The sequence below is a fragment of the Astatotilapia calliptera genome, chromosome 12, assembly GCF_964374335.1.
Source record: "Astatotilapia calliptera chromosome 12, fAstCal68.1, whole genome shotgun sequence".
NCBI lineage: Eukaryota > Metazoa > Chordata > Actinopteri > Cichliformes > Cichlidae > Astatotilapia > Astatotilapia calliptera.
In genome coordinates, this window is record NC_137433.1 from 20,131,028 (window position 1) to 20,153,728 (window position 22,701).

The 22,701-nt window shown below is 42.6% G+C and overlaps 2 long non-coding RNA genes across 2 annotated transcripts; both read right to left on the reverse strand.

The window, feature by feature from the left end:
* Positions 1 to 16,292: 16,292 nt before the first annotated feature.
* Positions 16,293 to 17,191, reverse strand: LOC113033391 (uncharacterized). The gene is made up of 3 exons (XR_013912652.1): positions 17,065 to 17,191; positions 16,868 to 16,979; positions 16,293 to 16,787 (listed from the first exon to the last, which is right to left on the reverse strand). It is a non-coding gene; the product is annotated as an uncharacterized LOC113033391 (long non-coding RNA).
* Positions 17,192 to 19,714: 2,523 nt separating this feature from the next.
* On the reverse strand, positions 19,715 to 22,122 carry LOC113035241 (uncharacterized). Its single transcript, XR_013912651.1, has 4 exons — positions 22,036 to 22,122; positions 21,088 to 21,159; positions 20,411 to 20,512; positions 19,715 to 20,237 (listed from the first exon to the last, which is right to left on the reverse strand). It is a non-coding gene; the product is annotated as an uncharacterized LOC113035241 (long non-coding RNA).
* Between the last annotated feature and the right edge of the window lie 579 nt (positions 22,123 to 22,701).

Genomic DNA, 22,701 nt, shown 5'->3' on the forward strand with positions numbered 1-22,701 from the left:
TTCCATGTCAGAGGGGGTGGCTGTGCAGGGTACTGGGCTGCCTGACACCCCGGGACCCTGATCTCGAATTACACTGGTATGGCCGGCCTCTAGTGGAGATTGCTACCCATGGCCGCTGGTCTTCTGGGAGTCCCACCCTTTGGTTGTGGCTGCACCATCTGGGGATTCCTTCTTTCTCCTGCTGGGATGGGCGCACAGATGACACCAAGATATGTGGCCGCAGGTCTTCGGTAGTCTTGGGTGCTGTGGATGACCCGGTTCTCCTGGATCCATGTCTGTCTGCCTCTGCAGCTTCACAGCTTTTTTTTCAAATACATTTCATGACAAAGACACAAGCACACTCACACTCTACTCTCTCTCTGTCTCTCTCACTCACTCACTCACTCACTCACACACACAGTAACTTTGTTGATTTATGTACATCTGCATTTTCAAATTGTTGTGTTCCAGGTGTTGTTTATTTTTCTTACAGGTGCGGCAGATGGTGATATATTGTGCATTTCTATTTGTACTCCGTTCTTTTATTACATCTTCTCCTACCCCCTCCTTTTTTCTCTCCTTGCCTGTCTTTCCTTGGACATTGTCATACTGTATACTGCATATAATGTAATAACTGAAACAACACAAAGAGAAATGAAGAAATAAACAGATAAAAGAAACACCTGAACAAGAGAAGCCTATAGAGAATTTATAGAGCTGATCTTGGAAAAGCAAAATGTTTGGCACAACAGTGCATTCAGATCATAATTGTGATTGCAGAAGCTGCCAGACAGCACAGGATTTAAAAACAAAATTACAAAATAAATAGAAATAACCTTTAAGTTTGAAGTTGCATCACTTTATACAAGGTGACAGAACCAATAGAGGCCTGCAATAATATTTTATAAAGTATGAATATGGCTGTTTATGTTAGTCCTCTGTTTAGTCATAATTTAAAAACTGCCATACCTCTCACCATGAAATAACACTTACATACCTTTTAAAGGGAATTCTTCTCAATTCTTCTCAGCCATCAAGAGTCTGTTTTGTCGCTACAACTCTACTATTTGGCTTAATTTCCTTCCAAAGCATTGCAAATAAAAGGGACAGTGTGTTAGCAAAAGACTGAGGCCCTGTTCATGCTTACTATTAAAATGCATTTTCAGTGATCTGATCAGGAGCGAACAGCTCTCACTAAACAAAAGAAAAACAAATCGAACAAGCATCACACAAAGAATGTCTCCCTGTGCTGAAGGGGCCACTCATGAAAAGGGGGCAAAATAGTAACAAGTAACACTCTCATGCACACACAAACACACACAGATGGAGATGTGGCCGGGCGTCGGGCCAGACGCTCCGAGAGAAGGAAACTCACATTCTTGTGATGAGGAGTCATCAAGTATCAGGTTCCATAGACTCTGGCTGAGGCTGGAGCCCCCTCACCACCTCAGTGCGTGCACGCACGCACAAACACACACACACACACACACACACACACACACACACACACACACACACACACACACACAGAGAGAGAGCGGGTCAGAGATAAGTCAAAGAAAATAATAAGAAGAGATAAACACGTGCAAACACAGCCCACACCATTGTGTGTAGATAAAAATGCGCAAAAATCATGAACTGCTGCTTCTTGTAACCTTTTAAGACCTGTCTGTAGAGACATTAGGATAAAATGGTAGATTTAGTTATAATAGAGAAATGTTTATTTTTCTCTTTGAGTGTTTATACAATTAAAAAACAAAACAAGACCAAAGTTAAACAGGTTGAATGAATGCAGAGGAATGTGCCGGGTTGTTGCAATGTGAAGCATCCAGGTCAAATAATCATAATGGAAGGAGGAGGTAGAGTAACGAAGGACTGATGTGTAATTCAACTTGGTTCCACTAGATGTCAATGTCACTCTGTCTTTTGCTTTAATCAGTCACCAGGTTGAATTCTTTAAGTGTGTAGTGTGAGTGTTTCTCATTAAATGAGTCCTTTTATAAAAGATTTTGTACACAGTTAGGTAAAAAGTAAAAGATTTGGGGGATAGTTTGGTACTGTCCATGGATTTGGATGATGTCTAACATGTGCTATTTAGTTGTATTTTAATCTCAGAAACAGCAAATTTTGACACTTTTTTTTTTTATAATTCAAGTATTTATTAGATTTTGCATTTTATAACAGCAAATACAAAGATGCAGCAACCAAAAGTAAGACGCAAACAAACAAACAAAACAAAACAAACAAACAAAACTTCCCTAATGTATAATCCATTGTTCGACAATGTAGAATCCCATGTACCTTCATCCATTGTACGCCCTAGATCACTTTCCCATGCTTTTTTCAGGCTCTTATTTATATTATTTTTAATTCATGGGCAAATATTATACCATTTCGCAGCTGTGCACAGAAATGGGGGTAGTAGCATAAAATTCTCTATCGGGTTACTTTCACATGTTATTGTAACTCCTCCTTTTAAATAGTTTCTTATTTGTAAATACTTCCAGAAATGACTGTTACCCTCTAAACAAAACTTATTTTTAATATCCTTATATGACATGAAAACACCCCCTTCAAATAGGTCACTAACAGTTCTGATACCTCTTCTTAGCCATTGTGTCCAGTAAACAGTCTGCTTACCAATTTTAATTCTAGGATTATACCACAAGGGGGCATACTTCTGTACATATGGCACAAGTTTATATTTCTTATGCCCCTCCCCTCCAACCATACCATTTTCGACAATTTCAAAATAGGGTTTTGCGTCTTACCGTGATTATTCACTTTTTGTGATAAAATATCAATTGGTGTGAATGGAGATGCAAGCTCTTGTTCTAATAAAATCCAATCTATATTGTTTTTCCCTGCCCAATGTTTGCCTAATCTAGCCATTTCAAAAGAGATGCTATAATACTCTATATTGGGCAGGGCTAGCCCCCCTTCTTTCTTAGGTTGGGACAGTCGATTAATGTTAATACGGGGTTTACCACCCTTCCAAAGAAAATCTTTTATCATATTATCGTGCCCCTCCCTTCCTTCCCTCCCCATCTCCAGCTGCCTCCCTCTTCCCGCTCCACCACAACCACCCACACATGCAGGACCTTGGAGTAGGGGTATGTCACCAGGGTGCAGAGGAGGCTACCCCCCCTCTGTCCCCTTCTGGCTGCCTCTGCCTCAATTTTATCCCACAACTTAGACATTCACATTACTCACACTCTCATTACACATACATATAGGATCTTGGGGGTGGGCACGATACACGGAATCCAAAGTACCATCAGGGTGTACACCCCACCCCTGGCGTTGTTGCCCACCTCTCAAGGTTAAATACACGTAGACATTGAGGGCTAGCAGGAGGGACCATGCGCTTACCTGCTGCTCTCTGGCAGGTACAGTGGAGCAAAAAAGTATTTCAGAATCAGAAAGGGGTTTATTGCCAAATGTTGAGCAGGTTTACAACATTAGGAAATTGCTGCGGTGCTTCAGTGCAAACATGATGTCATAAATAACACTTAAATAGACATGGAAAAAATAAAAGTGGGGATAAGAATTAAAAGTGCTACGTGGAAAGATATGTGCATGAGATATACATGAGATATATACATGAGAGTAAGAATTAAGAGTGCTACGTTGAAAGATATATACATGAGTGCAGGTGGTGATCAGTGCCAAACATAGAATGATGCAGTGAACACAGCGTAGGGTCATGTGTTAGTGGCGGGGACAGTCATATGGTTATTGTTCATGTGTCCAACAGCAGAGGGGAAGAAACTGTTCTTATGGCGAGAGGTTCTGGTGCGAATGGACCGGAGCCTCCTGCCTGAGGGGAGCAGGTCAAACAGACTGTGTCCAGGGTGAGAAGGGTCAGCTGAGATCCGAGCTGCACGCCGCAATGTCCTGGAGGTGTACAGGTCCTGCAAAGATGGGAGTCTGCAGCCAATCACCTTCTCAGCAGAGCGCACAACACGCTGCAGTCTCTGTTTGTCCCTGATAGTGGCTCCAGCGTACCACACGGTGATGGAGGAGGTGAGGATGGACTCGATGATTGCAGTGTAGAACTGCATCATCGTCCGTGTTGGCAGGTTGAATTTCTTCAGCTGCCTCAGGAAGTACATCCTCTGCTGGGCTTTCTTGATGACGGAGGTGATGGTGGGCTCCCACTTCAGGTCCTGGGTGATGGTGGTACCCAGGAAGCGGAATGAGTCCACAGAGGTGATGGGGGTGTCAGTCAGGATGATGGGGGGGGAGTGGGGCTGTGTGCTTCCTGAAGTCCACAATAATCTCCACTGTCTTCTGGGCATTCAGCACCAGGTTGTTGTGGCTGCACCAGGACACCAGACGTTCAACCTCCCTCCTGTAGGCAGACTCGTCCCCGTCCGAGATGAGTCCAATAACGGTGGTGTCATCTGCAAACTTGATTAGCTTGACAGACTGGTGGGTGGAGGTGCAGCAGTTGGTGTACAGGGAGAAGAGCAGAGGAGAAAGAACACAGCCCTGAGGGGAGCCGGTGCTGATGGTCCGGGAGTCCGAGACATTCTTTCCCAGCCTCACATGCTGCTTCCTGTCCGTCAGGAAGTCAGTGATCCACCGGCAGATGGGATCAGGCACATTCATCTGGGAAAGCTTGTCTCGGAGATGGTCTGGAAGGATGGTGTTGAAGGCAGAGCTGAAGTCCACAAACAGGATCCTGGCGTAGGTTCCTGGGGAGTCCAGATGCTGCAGGATGAAGTGTAGGGCCATGTTGATGGCGTCGTCTACAGACCTGTTGGCTCTATATGCAAACTGCAGGGGGTCCAGGAGGGGGGCCGTGAGGGTCCTGAGATGGGAGAGAACTAGGCGCTCAAAGGACTTCATGACCACAGATGTCAGAGCCACGGGTCTGTAGTCATTTAGTCCAGTGATCCTAGGTTTCTTGGGGACAGGGATTATGGTGGAGGACTTGAAGCAGGCAGGCACATGACATGCCTGCAGTGAGGAGTTGAAAATGCCAGAAAACACTGGGGCCAGCTCGTTTGCACAGTGTCTGAGGGTGGCAGGAGACACGCCGTCTGGGCCGGGAGCTTTCCGAGCATTCAGGTTCTTAAACTGCTTCCTCACATCTGCTTCATGAATATGAAGAGTTGTGGTGGGAGGAGGTGGTGTGAAATCCTCTTTTGTGTGGGGTGAGGAGGGGGGTGTTGTAGGTGAACGGTTTGAAGGTGGTGATGGCTCTATGGAGGGGGGAGAGGTGGGGGAATTAGTGTCCAAAGTGTCTCTATTGTTGGGGCCGTTGGAGGTGTGAAGGCTGCCTGATGGCTCGTCAAAACGACAGTAGAAGTCGTTAAGGGTGTTGGCTAAGAGCAAGTCATCATTTAGTCAGCCACCGATTGTGCAAGTTCCCCCACTTAAAATGATGACAGAGGTCAGTAATTTACACCAGAGGTACACTTCAACTGTGAGAGACAGAATGTGAAAAAAAAATCCATGAATTCACATGGTAGGATTTGTAAAGAATTTATTCGTAAATTAGGGTGGAAAATAAGTATTTGGTCACCTCAAACAAGAAAAATCTCTGGCTCTCACAGACCTGTAACGTCTTCTGTAAGAAGCTTTTCTGTCCCCCACTCGTTACCTGTATGAATGGCACCTGTTTGAACTCATCATCTGTATAAAAGACACCTGTCCACAGCCTCAAACAGTCAGACTCCAAACTCCGCCATGGCCAAGACCAAAGAGCTTTCGAAGGACACCAGGAAAAGTATTGTAGACCTGCACCAGACTGGGAAGAGTGAATCTACAATAGGCAAGCAGCTTGGTGTGAAAAAATCAACTGTGGGAGCAATCATCAGAAAATGGAAGACATACAAGACCACTGATAATCTCCCTCGATCTGGGGCTCCACGCAAGATCTCATCCCGTGGGGTCAAAAGGATCATGAGAACGGTGAGCAAAGATCCCAGAACCACGCTGTTTTTCTGCCAAGGGGACAGGATGACTGATCCGTGTTAAGGACAGAATGAATGGGGCCATGTATCGTGAGATTTTGAGCCAAAACCTCCTTCCATCAGTGAGAACTTTGAAGATGAAACGAGGCTGGGTCTTCCAACATGACAATGATCCAAAACACACCGCCTGGGCAACAAAGGAGTGGCTCCGTAAGAAGCATTTGAAAGTCCTGGAGTGGCCTAGCCAGTCTCCAGACCTCAACCCCATAGAAAATCTGTGGTGGGAGTTGAAAGTCCGTGTTGCTCGGCGACAGCCCCAAAACATCACTGCTCTCGAGAAGATCTGCATGGAGGAATGGGCCAAAATACCAGCTACTGTGTGTGCAAACCTGGTAAAGACCTATAGTAAACGTTTGACCTCTGTTATTGCCAACAAAGGTTATGTTACAAAGTATTGAGTTGTATTTTTGTTATTGACCAAATACTTATTTTCCACCCTGATTTACGGATAAATTCTTTACAAATTCTACCATGTGGATTCATGGATTTTTTTTTCACATTCTGTCTCTCACAGTTGAAGTGTACCTCTGGTGCAAATTACTGACCTCTGTCATCATTTTAGGTGGGGGAACTTGCACAATCGGTGGCTGACTAAATGCTTTTTTGCCCCACTGTAGCTCCATGCCCTCCTGGGTTTTAAATGCACCTTAGAACACACATGCATCAACACTGCAATGAGTGGGTGGAGGGAGGTTTGGAGTCTTCACTCACCCCCATTCTCTGCGACCTGCTGGAGTGGGGGGGCTAGGAGGAGAGTTGGCCGTCCGACTGCGGTCTGGAGTGTGGGGCCTCCCTGCTGCTGCGGAGTCGGGGCGGTCTGCCTCCCCCCACCGCAGGGAAAAGGGTAACACCACCTGGGTCTGGGTGCAGTTCCCCCCTCCAGGGGCAAGGGTACCTAGACCCGGTTCGTAGAGTACGCTTGGGGAGTGTGATCGTGTGTACAGCGTCTCTTTATGTCTGTCTCCACGTTGGTTGAGTGTGGAGTAAGTGCATATGAGAGCATGAGGGTGGGAATGGATGTTTGTATATGTGTGTGCCTGTATTTCTGTGTCTATATATCAGGTTGGGTGTCAGGCGCCACCTCTCTGGGGACATCTTAGGCCCTCCAAGGTTTGGAGGCCTATCTCCCCCCACCACCACTTCCCCTGCCAGTGGCGGACTCCCTCAGACATCGGTGCGTTGGTGGTTCTTTGTGTCCAGGGATGGGCGTCCGGGTACACACCGGCTCACTCCTTGGCGGCCGCTTATCGGGGCCTGGAGCCTGGGGCTCGCTCGGGCCACTTCGGAGGTGGGGTGCCCCCGGCCTCTCGGCCTGGGGCTCGGTCACTCAGGCACGGCTGGCTGCCGGTGGAGCTCACGGGCGCGTCACTGCAACTCCCCCTGGCTTCTGCTCCACGGCTGCTGAGTGAGCCCTCATCTGGGACTCTCTTCAGCTCTTTCTGGGACAGTGGCGCGGTTGCCCCTCTGTTGGTCTTCCTTGGTCTCTTGTGTTCTGGGGGCCTCTGGATGTCTGGAGTTTTGATCTCCTCCATACCTGCTTCATGCCCTGGAGGACGGGGCTGTGCCCCCCCCCCACACCCTCTAGCAGATCATTACATGAAGGAACCTTTAAAAAAACCAAAAAAAAACCAAGCGCGTCCATGCTCACAGGTGTACACACGGGTGATCACACCCACAAACTACACCCTTTTTGGCTCCTACCTCAAAGCACACTGTGTTCTGTTGATCTTATGTGCTGCACAATAATGTTTAATATTTAGTATTTACTGTCATATTCCCATATATCATTGTGATGTTGTTTAGTCTATTACTCTTGTTCTCTTCTGCTTGTTTTCTTTTTTCTTTCTCAGCAGGTGATCTAGGTGATTGATATATCCATTTTTTTTTTCTGCCCATTCTGTTGGTTTTTGGTTTTTGCCCTTCTCCCCCGTCCCTGTTCTCAGCTGTTTCTCTTTCCCTCTTTCTGTCCCGTATTCAGTAAGTGAAAATAAAATAAACAATAAAAGGTGAATCAAATGGACTATTACAGCAAGGCTGGGATGGTCAATTTGGTAAAGTCAATCCGTTGGGCATCTTTCTTTGCCTTTAGACAACAATTCTGATGGCAAAAGAGCCATCAGAAGTGCTGAATACTTTATTACTCTTATGATACAATTGTTTATAAGCATGAAGTTCACTTCCAAATCTTGTTTTCCAGGCCATGATGGTGTGTATGCAGGCTCCTGGCGGAACCAGTTTTTAAGCAAACTTAATATGCAAAAGACACTAACATCTCTTATTGCAGGATTGTAGGTCCGGGGTGGTGCTGCTCTGGAGGAGGAGACTCCCTGATGTTGCCTGGGATGTGATCTAGCTAACCTTTTTCTTTCAGACAGGAATCTGGTTTTGATGAGTTGACTCATGGGAGTGTCCATGCGTCAAGAGGAGGGGGTCCAGAATTACATGAATTACATAAAACTATGTTTTCTAAACTATGTTTTTATGGTTGTTGCAGTGATTTGTGTGATTAACAGTTCATTAACGGGTATTAAACCTATACAAGTGGTGCATCCATGTTTTGATAAGGCTTTGATGGCCTATAAGTGAAGTTCATTGAACTAAAGAATATGGTTTGATGATTGTTGACATGCTTTCCAAATAGAAGTTTTTCCTCCTAGCAAGGAAATACAGGTGCAGCAGTCAGAATATTGCTGAAAGGAATCTCCTGAGAAATCTTCAGAGGCCCAGTGAGAAGCGAGAATCATTCCAGCCATAGCTGACAGCCCAGGCAGTGGTTGAGGTCAAAGGTCAAGCTGTTTGGGCTCATCATGAGATCAGATTTCGGAGCCACAGCAAGGACAATGAAGCTGCGTTAGAATGAGAGCTGTGCCAGTGAGCTTTCCAGAGGCCAACAGAGGAAATTGTGGACGACAGACGGGCACCTGGATGATGAGGGGAGCGTGCCAAGCTCCATCGACAGCGCAGGGGAGCTCGAGGACGAACAAAAAGCAGCACCATCAAAAGAACAAAAGCAATGGCTAAAACACGGAGCAGTACTAGACACTGATGATATAATGAAAATAGCAGGAAAACCCATTCTTCCCAAATCATTACACAAAACAGCTGCTCTAGTGAGCCATGGTTTAAGCCATGTCTCAACCGGAGGGATGATCTCCATAATAAATCAACAATTTTATTTTGAAACTTCAGCAAAGGAATATGTGAGAACATGTATGACCTGCCAAAAACATAATACCCAAGGTTGAAGCCAGGTGATTGGATCCTTGTCAGAGTACTCCAAAGGAAAATTGGAGCTCGCCACGGTGCCAGGGGCCATACCAAGTGCTTCTGACCACTCCAACTGCCTGCAAAATAGCGGAGAGACCCTCCTGGATACATCAGAGCCACTGCAAAAAGGTTGAGGTCCCAGAGGATTCCACTTCCTCCACAGAAATCAACTAGTAGGGGAAAGTTTCACCCTCACTTGGTTGCTTCAGTGGTGAGGGGGAAATGCTGATTGAGCATTGCTTGCACTTCAACCTCCAGCCATTGGCTAACTCTAGAGTAACCAAGTAGTAGGGTGTGACGGACCTGTACGTAGCCATGGGAAGGTGGACCCTCCTGGTTACCTTGACTACGACGCTCACCCTTACAGGACCCCAGCTGATGCCGGAAACCGTTGAACCACAAGGCAGACAGAAAAGATGGACACACGACAACTCCCACCTAAGAGACATGACACAAGACCACATCCATCCGTGGATGAACAATGCCTGGTACCGTTATATCCACGACAGGACAGAGGCAGAATCGGCAAATACAGACTGTTATGTCTGTTCTCATATGCCCAGCACGTCAACACACCCCACACTATATGTGTTCCTGGACCAACTCCCAGGGAAGAACCACTCCATGATACTAGCAGAGAAAGAGGGACTTTGTGTCCTCTTCAACAACACCTGCTGCACTTACATACCAGACAATATGCACTCATCAAACATGACTGACGCCCTGAATGCCTTGAGAGAGATCCAGCAGGCCCAAAATCAGGACTAAGTAAGTGATACAAGTGACTGGTTTTCTTGGCTTTACACTGGCTCCTGGCTACAGGTGCTAAAAAGACTACTCATTGGAGTTGGAACATTTTTACTTTTATCTTGTGTCTTTGTAACATGTATCCTGCCATGTCTAAAACTCATGATTAACTGCATAATATTTTCCACTGTTGCTGCATACATAGCCGTGACAAATGATGACTCCGACCTGTTGAAACATAGTTTAATAGTTTAGTTTAATAGTTTAATTATTTATATAGCACATTTAATTACAACAGGAGCGTTGACCAAAGTGCTGTACAAGAATACAACATACATAATAAAACAACTTAGAGTATTAAAAGCAAACACCAAATATGAATTAACAAATAACAAATAACTCTCATGCTGTATTAAAAGCCAGTAAATAAAAATGCGTTTTAAGATAAGATTTAAAAAGATTGACAGTAGGAGCCTGTCTGATGTGTAGGGGTAAATTATTCCACAGCTTAGGCGCTACGACTGCAAATGCTCGATCACCTCTATGAACCAGCCTCGACCTTGGTACAGCTAAAAGCAAAAGATCACTTGATCTAAGAGATCTAAGGGGGGTATAAGTCTGCAAGAGGTCAGACAAATACCCGGGAGCCTGTCCATTCAGGGCTTTGTAAGTCAACAATAAAATTTTAAAATTAATTCTGAAGCGGACAGGGAGCCAATGAAGGGAGGCAAGTACCGGGGAAATGTGTTCACATCTTTTAGTACGTGTCAGAAGACGAGCTGCAGCATTCTGGACCAACTGCAGCCTTGCCAGGCAGGTCTGGCTGACTCCAGCATATAAGGAGTTACAATAGTCCAGCTGGGATATAATAAAAGCATGAATCGCTCGTTCAAAGTTTTTAAAAGATAAAAATGAACTCACCTTAGATAAAAGCCTCAGTTTGAAGAAAGACCGCTGTACAACTGAGCTAATTTGTTTTTCAAATGTGAAATTGCTGTCAAGTATAACCCCCAAATTTTTGGCATGTGATTTGACAAAAGGCTCAAAACTGTGCAGGTTAAAATTAGAAGTGTTGGGATTACCGCTTGGTCCAAAAATTATCACTTCGGTTTTGTTCTCATTAAAGTTAAGGAAATTAGAGGCCATCCAGGATTTAACTTCACCGAGACACTGAAGTAAGGGTTCTAGTGAGGCAGGACTGTTTCCCTTCAATTGAAGATAGATCTGAGTATCATCGGCATATGAATGAAAACAAATGTTGTATTTTCTAAAAATTTGACCTAAAGGCAGCATATAAATGGAGAACAATATTGGCCCCAGTATAGATCCCTGGGGAACACCACAAGTAAGGGGAGCTGAGGAAGAGATAAAATCGCCAAAGCTCACAGAGAAGGTCCTGTCAGACAGGTATGACCTGAACCACTCTAATGGGGTGCCCTTTACGCCACAATGCTCCAACCGTGAAATTAAAATGCTGTGGTCAACAGTATCGAAGGCAGCGGTCAGATCTAAAAGCAGAAGCACAGCTGAGTCACCTGAGTCAGTGGCTAATAAAAGATCATTAAGAACTTTTAAAAGTGCAGTTTCTGTGCTATGAAGAGTTTTAAAACCAGACTGAAACCTCTCAAGAACATTGTGTCCATTTAGAAAAGGAAGGGGAGCTTTGAAATAGGCCTGAAGTTAGTGAGGACGGAGGAGTCAAGATTAGGTTTTTTAAGTACAGGCTGTACAACAGCATGTTTAAAACAGGCTGGCACAACACCTGAGCTAAGGCTGCTATTAAAAATAGCTAAAATGTCAGAACTGACAACCTTAAAAATCTTTTTTAGAAGATGTGTTGGAATAATGTCATTTGGACACGATGATGTCTTTGTGCCACTACATACTTCCTCCACCTGATCAAGACACACAGGCTCAAACTGATCAAAAACAGCAGAGCAGGTGAATATTTTAGACACGTCATGTGAGGGCAGGGCGATCATAGATCGAAGCTGTTTTATCTTATTGATAAAAAACTTCAAAAACCTTTCACAGGTGTCTGAGGAACTATTAATACAAGAAGCTGGGGAAATATTCAGAGCAGAGTCAATAATTGAAAAAAGAACCCGAGGATTATTGGAGCTATTCTCAATAGCATTAGAAAGAAACCTTGACTTTTCTGCTTTAACAATGTCCTGATACCTGTACAGACTGTCTCTCAACATGAGAAAGGACACCTGCAGCCCATCTTTTTTCCACTTACGTTCAGCCTTCCTGCACTCTCGTCTGGCTGAACGAGTGGCCTTATTTATCCATGGAAACATGAAGACTTTGTGTGATTAATGACGATGTGACAGAAAATGTACAAGGTGTTACATACTGATATCTCACTAAAAGTTATACTGACAACAGGAGGGAATGTCAATAGAAAATTGTACTTAGTAGTCAGTATAATCTTTTAATAATATAAATTTGCATATGGTAGTGATAGGATGTGCGATCCTTAACAGTCTGCAAAGGCTTTGTGTGCATTCCAGAGTGCTCTGGCATTCACACCCACATCCTGGGAGCATGGGAAAGGTTGTACCCTCTTTTATTGTTTTACGGTAGGATTAACGTAGCTATGTCAGTTTTAGTCTAAGTGCCTTTTTTACATATAGATGAACTGTTGGATTTTCCAGACCAGCAGGTTTAGGGAAGTCGTTTATGGGGTCACACTCTGACACACACACACACACACACACACACACACACACACACACACACACACACACACACACACACATACATATGCACCTCCACATTCCAATGTAAGGAACAAACACCCACTGATGTATAAATAAAGACCAGGGCAGTCTCAGGGCCGCGAGTCTCTGAGCCCTCACTCTCTCGTGCGAGCACTCTGGTGACTGCCCTTGCTAGCAAGAAAACCTGTGTGTTTCTCCTCTCTGATTCTCTGCTGAAGAAGTGTTTTAGAATATATCTCTTAACAAGCATTATGAGACTTGAGGTAGCTAAGCACTTTTTTTCTTTTGACTGGTGTGCCACAGCCATTTATATTCCATGACACAATATTAACGTCCACATTCCCCATGACTATGCCATGTTAAGGTATCTATAAGCCTTATATCTTACAACCCATAACCATTTAACCTGTGCTGATAACCCTGCTTGAACCAGAACATAAGTTTAAACAAGAACAGTACCTCACCTATAGAATCTCTACCAAAAAAATAAAAAACAACGAACATAACAAAAGAAATAGCGCCGTCTAAAAAAGGAACATGACAGAGCAAAAGCCCCGTGGGCAAAACCGTCTCTGGTCCGTGATGGTCCCGTGGACAGTGAACTGCTGTCCTCCTGCTGTCCCGTCGACACCCCAGGGAGCCCGCCCCATCTTATGAAATTATTAACGATGCGCTCCCATACACATAATTTAGCTTACTAACCCCTTAAAGTTCTCACGCACGAATTTCTCTGCCGCCTCAACGCTGTCAAAGCTCTTCTGTTGGCCTTTCCATGTTAATCGAAGTTTTGCTGGATGTGCCAGGGTGTGCTTTATCTGATGCTGCCATAGCTTCTTCATTACTGGGGAGAAAAGCTTCCTCAGCGCCGCTCGCTCCGCGGTCATATCTTCATAAAATGACAAGCGGCAGTTCTCCCACAGTATTCCTTTCTTCTGCTTAGCGGTCATGAGAACTTTTTGTCGTGCAGTGTAACGGAGAAATCTCACCAGCACGATTCGAGGTGGCTGACCAGGTCTCGGCCGTGGTCTCGTACTTCTGTGGCATCTTTCCAGCTCATATTCCTCCCCTCGTAGACCTAGGCCATCCGCGAGTATATTCATCACATAATCATTTATGAGGCAGCACGGTGGCACGGTGGTTAGCACTGTTGCCGTACAGCAAGAAGGTCCTGAGTTCAATTCCAACATCAGGCCGGGGTCTTTCTGTGTGGAGTTTGCATGTTCTCCCCGTGTTTGCGTGGGTTCCCTCCGGGTACTCCGGCTTCCTCCCACCGTCCAAAGACATGCAGCTTGTGGGGATAGGTTAATTGGATAATCCAAATTGTCACTAAATGTGAATGTGCGAATGAATGTGAGTGCGAATGGTTGTCTGTCCCTGTGTGTTGGCCCTGCGACAGACTGGCGACTTGTCCAGGGTGTACCCCGCCTCTCGCCCTATGACAGCTGGGATAGGCTCCAGCGCCCCCCGCGACCCTGAAAAGGATAAGCGGAAGCGAATGGATGGATGGATAATCATTTATGCTGCCACCACTTTCCAGGCCCTCTTCCAGACTGATAAGCCGAACATTCTTTCTGCGGTTTCTGTTTTCCTGGTCGTCTACTTGGGCCCAAAGTTGTTCAAGCTTTTTAGCGTTTTTGCCATTATCTTCTGTTATGCTCCTCATTTTGTCTTCCACATCTGAAATGCGGCCCTCATCTTCGGTCATCCGTATTTGGATTGCACTCATAGCGTTTTTAAATTCGCCCACGTCTGACTTGATGTGAGATACATCGGCCGCAACACTAGTTAGGATAGTTCCAAGCTTAGTCATTTCGGCAAACAGGCCGCTTATATCCATCTTTGGCCCTTCTTCTTGGCTAGCAGGGCTAACCTTGGCACTGCTAGCATTACTTTCCCCCGCCGCCACCGTGGAGATTCGGGTTTGCACGCTCTTCTTCTTAGTTCCTGTGGCCATGTCTCTCAATAAATTCGAGGACACTGATCTAGCAAGTCACCGCAGTGAGGAAATATATTATTTGGGAGCGTTTACTTCGTTTTAAAACTAATGTAGGGTCGACGGGGGTCAGAGACTCTCTATGGCGCGGCCATTCCCAAATGCTCCATCCGCAAATTTTGACACTTTAATATCTTTCGAGTTCAGTTTTAGTTTTAGTTTAGGTTTCCATTATCGAGTGACAAAGATAGATTACCATTACATTTTGAATTGGCGCCTGGGCCCTATTTCAGGAAGCCGGTTTAGAAAACTTAGAGTGAAAAACGATTCTCAGGGTTGAGTAACCCCGAACTGTCCAACTCGGAATATTCGGTTTCAGAAAGGCTGATAACAATTAGTTCAATCAACGCGGAGTTGCTTTAACCCCAAGTGAAGCGCGCACACGAGGATACATAAAGCCCTGATAAGCGGAGCACAGAGTAAGCGAGTCACCATGGAGACGGAGGGAAAGAAGGCGCGGTCAATGTATTTTACAGCGCTTGAGGCCGAAATTCTGATGGCAGCATATGCTGATAATATGCAAATTTTGCAGAAAAAAAGGTAACACAGCCTCAGCTGCAAAAGAAAGGGAGCATGCATGGCAAAACAAAGCCGACAGAGTCAATGCGTGAGTGTTAATATAAACATTGATCTAGGGATTTCCACCCATTTAACACGTTATTTTATCATATGTTATTTTATTTGTTATTTTATACATTTTATGTTGTGATGTGATGTGAGCGCAGGTGGAACCCAACAGGCCCCAAACGTTCCTGGCAGCAAGTAAAAATGAAATATAAAAATATAGTCCAAACAGGTAAGGTGTAATTGTATTATGAGCCATAGTGCTTGGTCTGTTTGTCCGATGTAAATCAATTGCAGTTAGAGGCTACATTAATTTTCTTTCTGTAAGCACTTATTGAAATTATCTGAGCACATTACAAGTACATATTTGCTTACTCTGTATGATCAAATGTGACCCGTTATAGCCAACAGAAAAAAAGCGGAGGCCCGAAAAACAGGTGGGGGTCCTCCACCACCACCACTCACAGAGGCTGAGCAGTTGGCCCTCAGCCAAAACAGTGGGCGCCCTGTGGCCGAAGGCATCTCTGTGGGGACATCCTCTGAGTCAATAACCCCGCAAGACACAAGTGCCTACATAGGGGGTGAATTCAAAATAATACATGATGTGCGTACATCCTTTCTTCACAGTCACCTTTGCAGTGCTGCTCATTCATTTGATAAACTCTTCACCATAATGAATTTGTTTGTAGTGAAGTTATTTTCCTACTGATTTTGCCTTCCCTCAGTCTTGGTTGTCTTTGAGAGCATAATGACAATGAAGTGTAAGCTGAGTGCTATATGTTTGTTAATTGCCATTTGGTCCCTTGTAAGTTATAAGTGACCTGTATAAACCTCATATTCTATCAGTTGATGGTGGTGGTGTACTGCATCTGGTGCAGCCTCCTGTTGAGCCAGACCAACATGCAGTTGTGAGTAATACTCCACAGATTATATGAGTTTACAGTAGAACAGCAATGTTGTTTATTTCTTTACTGCAGGAAAATAATGAAGAAACATTGACAGCTGTTACAGAGGAGGAAGCAACAGAGACACTTTATGAGGTTTACATCTTTTAATACTTTGTGTACAGGAAATACAGGCGACCAATAAAGCCAGTTGAACAGAAAATCTGTTTATTCGTCTTTCAACATGTTGAGGTGATGGGTCAAAAGAAATGATTGTGACATATGGTGTCTCTGACTGCGCTTCCATCTTGTATGTCCGTGGGAGGGTCAGGATGTTCATGGTTTGGATCACTGCTGATGTTTGGTTCAGAAGGACAGTGTTCTCCTCTAATTGTGGCAATGTTGTGAAGAATCACACATGCCACAATAATGTCACATGCCCTTTCTGGGGTGACCCTGAGTCTTTGCAGGCACTGGAACCGGGCCTTAAGCATTCCGATAGTCATTTCAATTCTGGCTCTTGTCCTGCAATTAGCCAGATTATATCGCTGCTGTGGGCCCGGTTCAGGGTCAGGGTAAGGGGTAAGCAAATAGGGTAAACATGGATAACCCCTATCACCAAGCAAGTAGCCAGTGAACTCTCCTAAGACAGAAGGATACACTTCAGTTCAAATGTCCCTGAAGCAATTGGTCTTTATATATTTTAAAGTATTTTCAACTCACCATGTCCAAATTTTGTGCTCAGTGTACATTCACGGAATATTTGTGAGTCATGGACAGAGCCTGGCCACTTGGCTTCCACATTTGTGATAATGTTGGCAGCATCACATATGATCTTCACAGTGCAGAGAACACAAATTAGCATCCATTACTATAATGAAATAATTTGTTAGTTTGAAATGCTACAGGGAACTATGTACCTGTACATTAATGCTGTGGAAAGACTTCCTGTTCACATAGTCTCCTTCATTTACTGAAGGAGCAATGATTGGAATGTGAGTGCCATCTGTACAGCCAATCACGCCTGGGAACCCTGAAAATAAATGTAATATTTATGTAGTAGTCCAAGCATCACCACATCATAAATTAAGTTTTGGTCATCCTGATACCTGCAATTTTGTGGCATCCCTCTTTGATAAATCTTGTGGGTCTATGACCGGGGAACACCACAAACCAGTACAGGAGACGTTTCAGTGCAACTGTAACATTCCTGACTGCCCGACAGACGGTAGCCTTGGAAACGTGCTCAGCGTCACCAATATTGTACAGAAAGCTCCCGTTTGCAAAGAAACGGAGTGCGGTACAAAGAATATGTAATGGACTGAGCGCATGTCCGCGATGTGTCACATGCGCAATATATGGCCTGAGGATGTTATCCAAATAACTTGTTGATTGTGCTGAGAAACGGTAACGTTCGCACAGGAAATCATCAGGTAATGATAAAATGTCCATACGCGCTCTGATCACTCTCTCCCGGCGGAGAGCTCTGCGGAGTATTTGGGCTTCAAGATCTACTGGCTCTTCAAGGAAGGGACACGCCATGTCTGACACTTCCTACTGTCAGGTTTCCGACAAAGAGGCGAGGACAGTCAGGGTTAGTTGTAGTAAACCTGTTAGGGGGCAGGTTAGCTTCACGGAGTGTGTCGTCATAGTGACTCACTCAGGCTTCAGCTGAACTCGCTTTGTGAAACCGAAAAACCAGAGTTTTCGTTAACTCAGGGTATACTTAGTCAGACTTGGCACTAAATCGGCTTCCTGAAACAGGGCCCTGGTCCCTAAGTTGTGCGTTTTTTTCCCTATACATAAACACGTGTACCACAAGTCGACTGTCCTGTAAATCTGAAATCATGCTGACCTGCTTGTCACAGCCCACTGAAGCCGTTACAGTACATGCAATAACAGGTCCTGAAACGACAGATGAGATACTGATGGAGAACAGGGTGATCTGTCTACTGCTGACACAGATTCCTGTAATGTCACCTTACTCATTCAATATGAACATTTAGTCTGAGTAAACTCAATGAGCTCAGAGCTGGAAAAACATTGAGCTACTTTAACATGGTGGGAAATAGTAGAAGCAGCTGTGGGTGGACTGGCCAGAGTTTCAGGTTTTTTTGTTGTTGTTGTTGTTTTTGGCATTAGATTAGAAGATTAGCCTATATCAGAAAAAAGTACCAAACGAGCATTTGAATAACCATTCCTGGAAAGTTCTAGTGTGTTCTGTTTTGACCAAAATATTTTACCAAACCTGTTTGTTGTTCATTCATGCCCTCATCTTCAAACTCGTCTTTCATCTCCAGCAATGCGTAAAACTCTGCGGCGGCAATCAGGGCTGCTAATCATCTCTGCAATTACATCATAATTGTGTTTAATGACAAAATAAATGCTGAAGGAACAAACAAACAAACCGATCTTCAGTTCCATCATTCATCTTTAAGTGTATGTGTGTCAGCTGGTTGTAGTAATGCTACTTGGATACGCACACTGTAAAAACTGTGACTAGAGGTTACTTAAAAAAGTTATGGCAACAAAGTGACACTTGAAATAATTAAGTAGATTTTAATTTCAAAAGATTTATGTAAAATGTAGAGAAAATGTTAATTAAATTCAAATAGAAAACAAAAGTAGATATTAATAGAATTAAACTGTAAATATGTGTTGGATTTAGGGTCAAAATCTCAAACTGAAGGTTGAAATTGCCCAACTTTACCAAAAAAAATAATTGATATGAAATAAGTCTCTGAGAAAAATTACTTTGAATTTACTAACTATCTGGCAAAGGTTTAGTAAAAACTTCCTAAAATATCCATTACAAAGAAATGAAATCTTGTTTTTTCAGTAAAACTCAAATTGGATTCAATAATTTTCCAAATAAACCTTAAAAATAATGACTGAATAATAAGAGAAAATGAAATGAATTTTACTTATTTTCTGAGTAAAATGAATCAATTTCACAAAGAAAACATCAAAACAGTAATTTGTTTTATTGTGGAAAATAAAACACAGTAATTTATAATATAACATTTTTCTGCTCGTATACACTGAATTCTCATCAACAATCTCCTGATCTCCTAAATACATTCCTCTGCTGTAAATTTGTTTTAGTGTCATAAACAGTTTATCACACAGCTTTGTGTACAGAGCAACAGCAACATAAAATGAATGTAAACCAGTTTTGTAAAAAAGAAATTAATCTTTAGACTGTAATATCAACATGAACCTGAAATTTGAATATCCTTTACCGTTTCCTTTATCTCTGTTACTTATTTATGATTGACAAACAAAAACTTTAGTTTGTCAATCTTTTGTTAAATTGAATCACTCAATATAACTGTAGAACAAAGGTTTTTTACGCTCATGTACATGGAATATCAATAATGTAAATCAACCTTTTATCCCAATTTGGATGTTTAACCTGAGAAAATCTAAGACACATGTAAGAGGAAGTAACATTTCTACAGCTACAGGACTGCACTTCTGTTAAATTTTAAAGTTGTTTTAAACCAATGTTTTATAGTAACATACACTATAAACAAAGAAAAGCTTCACTAGTGATTCCTCCAATTTGCTGCCTTTCAAACAGAATATTCCTAAGAAACTTGTAGGTAATAAAAAACAAAATTAAAATGAAGAGCACAAATACAGCCTGACACATTGCAGGTCATTTGGGTAAGATATGAATAAGATGAAATTAACTTAAAAACTGAAAAGATAGCTGCATCTAACAAAGACAAACCAAAGGTTTTCAGTGAGCTTACTTCCCTTTCATTCTTTCAGAGTCCTCGTTTAAGCCAATAACTTGTTCTTGAGGTTGTTCACTTTTGGTGAGAGCTTAGCACAATCCAGTTCAAGGAAAAGTTTCTGGAATACTTCCAAGGTGTATTTTAGCTCTTTGGGATAGGCAAGATCGACTGCATATGTCAATCCAACCAGCATTGCGCATGCTCTTGGAAAATTGCCCAGAGCAGGCATAACTCTCACACCCTCCAGCACAATGCCAATGTCATCCTCCTCAGATCCAACAGCCTTGATTTTGTAGATTTTCATCCTCTGTTCAGAAAAGATCTTGTGACACACCATCCTCATCAGCATCCTGAAACAACAAACACATGGGTTTTCTGACTGTAGTTGCACACATGAAATATTTCCTGGACACATCCTGTAGCTGAATGACAAATAAAACATGATAATGCCTCAAATTATTTGAAACTTGACAAACACATATGAATAACAAAAACAGAATAATGTTTCTACTTCAACACTTACACTGTACTCTTTGATCAGTTGATCAATGGACTCCCCAAGGTACACCATCAAGCACTGAATAACCAGATTTCTGGTTATGTTATTGCTAGGATTGCTTGGTGACTGAAAATGAGCAAGAATTCCAAAAATTACCATCAGATAAGTGACCATTTATTAAGACAAAACTGTGAGAATTGGCAGTATTAAAAAAAACTGTTAAATATCAAATTATCATCACATGGAGCATTATGTGCGATAATTAGCTGATGTTAATGCACATGCCTGGGTGCTGACAGTCAACACAAAGGTATTGTCAACATGCTTGACAGGTTCAATCTTTAAATGTGTCGTTTTAGTAAATTACATTAATTTAGTCATTTAGTTTTTTTATCTAATTTAGTTTATGTTCGTCAGAAAGGCTTTTTCCTTCTTGGGACAAAACAAAAACCCAGCAATACCTGTACTTGTGTTTTTTTGTTTGTTTTTTGTTTGTTTTTTTTACTAAGAATAGACATGTATTTAAAATACAAAACATGAAACCCATAATTGTGTTGTTAATTATATCAGTGACGTCCTGGCGTCCTCTTGCACTGACAAAAACATGCAAACAAATTAGTGGAGCTGTGCACCATGCAAATGAAATTTGACAAAAAAATTCTTTAAATAAAATTCCAAGCTGAAATGTCTGTGGAAAATACCTTGGCTATGATAGCCTGCAACTTCAATCCCATGCTGATCAGGTGAATTTAAGTTGAGGGATCTTCCATTACCTGAAAGGAAAGCAACATTATCATTTTTGACGTTTAGTCAGCTGTGTAAAAACCAAGGAGGAACCCACCTGGGGGATTAATAAAGTTTTATTTTATCTAATCTAATCTAATAACTTTAATCTCAGCCAAACCGATTTACTCACGAACAAATAAAACACTGAAAAAAACCAAACAATAACATTTTTAGGTTGTCTAAGTGACTTATACATTACGTTTAAACTGAGTAGCGAAACCCCGCGGTGATCTGAAAATGATGTGCGGGGAGTTGTGCCGTTCTCAGCGGCTTCAGTGACACTCGAGCTCCCGGCTTGCTATCGAGCTGGTGGGTAGCAGATGCTCCGAAAACGTCGAAGCACTTTTGCAAACATGCGATATCTTGATAAACCGAGCAGATATTTGATGTTTACACAGCTACTTTCGCGCCTGAAAATATGTTAAAAGTTTATTTTGTGACCCAGAAAGATTACTAAGAGTAATTTTAAAACTTAGTAGCGGCCGCCATTATTGGAAACTGGAGTTCGAAAAACTGACTGTGGCTGACAAAATCACTCACAACTGACCGCAAAACCTTTTCATGAACTTTTAAACGTGGATGAAAGACGTTAAAACTCATCGGAATATACCGTTGATATTTTTTAATACGGTAAAACATGTGGTTAGTTAAAGCTGTTCAGTAACACAGTCGTGAAGGCTTGGAAAGTGACCTTGTGCTAGCAGTCCACTAACTGCCATTTGTGTAAAAATACGATACTATCATTACAGTGATGATTATTAATAAAATTTCGACGTATCATACTGTTTAAAACCTTTACTCAAAACCGATATACGTTATTGTTTAAACCGTGTCTTATATTTGAACAAATTAAGAAGTCTTACCTCTGACAAAATGGAGACGTCCACTCATGAAGCGCGTGTGTCCTGCACGTGGCACAAAGGATTATGGGCGGAAGTGTACAATGATTAAAATGAAAATGCTTTCATCAGTTAAATCTATTAGATTTCTTAAATTTTTTTAGTACTCAAACATTTTTTTTAAATCTACTCAACAAACCATTGCTGAATTTACCCCAAACAAAACTGTGTAAATTTAAATAACTGAACATCTCAAAATTGTTGAATTTTGCTTAGATTTGATTAAAACTACTCATACACGTTTTTACTGAGTAATAATTACTATTACTCTCCTATTAGATTCTAATTAACCCCAATCACAGTTTTTACAGTGCAGTGACGGCGCTAAAGTGTAGCAGATTAAACTTAATCAATTCAAGCACAGTGGGAGTCGTGCTGTGCTTATCCTTAAATTACTTTACATTACAAACTCTTGTTTTTTAACTTAACTTTTAACAGAATGATCTCTTATGTGTGTTATGGCCCATTGCCAGTCATTCAGGAAGGTGGAGTACTGTGACTTAAAACAGTTTTGTTTTTTTATTGTGGAAATGTTACAGAGTTTTTCTTCCTTTGGAATTGAGGACTGTTTTTAAGCATGTCCAGGAAGATATGAGTGAGGCGGTGACTATCACTGCTGAATTCCAATGA